Raw genomic sequence first — 1583 nt, 5'->3', positions numbered from 1 at the left:
ACACACACACACACAGTGAAGTGAATGCTGGACTCTTATTAGAACGTCTGAGTTTACTTGGGGTGGAGGGAGTTGTGCGGCGATTTCAAGGTCTCTGTGGCCCCGGAGACGCCGGGTACAGAAGCGAGAAGGGAATCGGCATCCCAAATTTAATCTAACAGAGGGAAACTCACACGCCGCAGCATAACCGTCACTCCACGCGTAATCTGCTTCCGGGTCTCCAGGAAGCTGCGCGCGCAGCCGAGAGGTTAGGCCCGGGCGGGATTGGGCGGGGACTGCGCTTCTCTCCGCCTCATTCCCAGCTCCTCCGGTTTGGAGGCGGGACTTGCCTTGGACTCCCGAGCAACTCAGTTTCCTGAAAACAGATCATGCCCTGGCACAGGGAAAGTCTGTTGGTGATTAGATCCACAAAACTTCCTGCTATTAAAATTAATTTTAAGGCCGTCGTAGGGGCGCTCGCCTGTGGTCCTAGCTACCCCGGAAGCTGAGGCGGGAGGACCGCTTGAGTCCATCAGTTGGAGGCTGCAGTGAGCCGAGATGCCGGCCACTCCACTCTCGCCTGGGCGGGATCTCAAAAACTTAAAAATAGAACTACCACATTAATACAGCAGTTCCACCTCTAGGATTTTATCCAGAATTAAGATCAGGATCATAAAGACATATTTGCACTCCTATAATCATTGTGGGATTATTCACAATAGCCAAGACGGGTCAGCAACCCAAATGTCTACTGATGGTGGATAACAAAATTATGGTATTATACATGGAATGGAATCTTATTCAGCCTTTAAAAAGTAGGAAAGTCCCTCAAATATGACAACACGAATAAACCTTGAGCACAACACGGTAACTGAAACCAACCAGTCACAAAAAGACAAATACTGGGCGGGCGTGGTGGCTCAAGACTGTAATCCAAGCACTTTGGAGGCCAAGGCGGGCGGATCACCTGAGGTCGGGATTTCAAGACCAGCCTGACCAACACGGTGAAACCCAGTTTAAAAAAAAAAAAAAAAAAAAAAAGGAATGAGGGAGTCTGACATATTTGTAATTAAAGAGAATGACTTGCAGAGTAAAATACATTATAAAAGTGAGAAAGAATAACTGTTAGGGTGCAGTATTTCAGAAGAGACAGATGGGAGGGTAAAGACCTGAGTTATAAAGGCTTTGTAAGGAGATCCTCTTCCTCAGCTAGGCAGGAAGATACATACAGATGGGTGCCCTCACAGTTTAGAAGTCAAAAGGAGGAATGCGGCCAGGCACCGTGGCTCATGTGTGTAATCCCAGCACTTTGGGAGGCTAAGATGGGAGGATCCCTTGAGCCCAGGAGACCAGTCTGGGCAACATAGTAAGACCCTGTCTCTACAAAAACATTTAAAAAAAAAATAGCCAAGTGTGGCGCTGTGTACTTGTGATGCCAGCTCCTCAGAAAGCTGAGTGGGAGGGTTGCTGGTGCCCGGCAAGTTGAAGCTGCAGTGAGCTGTCATGGTGCCACTGTACTCCAGCCTGGGTGACAGAGCAAGACCCTGTCTGGGGGGGGCGGGGAAGGAAGGAAAGAAAGAGAGAGAGAAAAAGAGAAAGAAGGC

At 48.9% G+C, this 1583-nt stretch overlaps 1 long non-coding RNA gene across 2 annotated transcripts in view; it reads right to left on the bottom strand.

The window, feature by feature from the left end:
• Nucleotides 1-443, bottom strand: part of LOC119473827 — a 14274-nt gene extending 13831 nt beyond the window's left edge. For both annotated transcript variants that reach the window (XR_005203067.1, XR_005203066.1), the window contains exon 1: nucleotides 174-443. This is a non-coding gene — a long non-coding RNA (uncharacterized LOC119473827). The remainder of the gene's footprint in view (nucleotides 1-173) is intronic.
• Nucleotides 444-1583: the final 1140 nt, after the last annotated feature.

The sequence above is a fragment of the Cebus imitator genome, unplaced genomic scaffold (genome assembly GCF_001604975.1).
Source record: "Cebus imitator isolate Cc_AM_T3 unplaced genomic scaffold, Cebus_imitator-1.0 Scaffold188, whole genome shotgun sequence".
NCBI classification, from domain to species: Eukaryota; Metazoa; Chordata; class Mammalia; order Primates; family Cebidae; genus Cebus; species Cebus imitator.
This window is presented reverse-complemented; position numbering and strand designations above follow the sequence as displayed.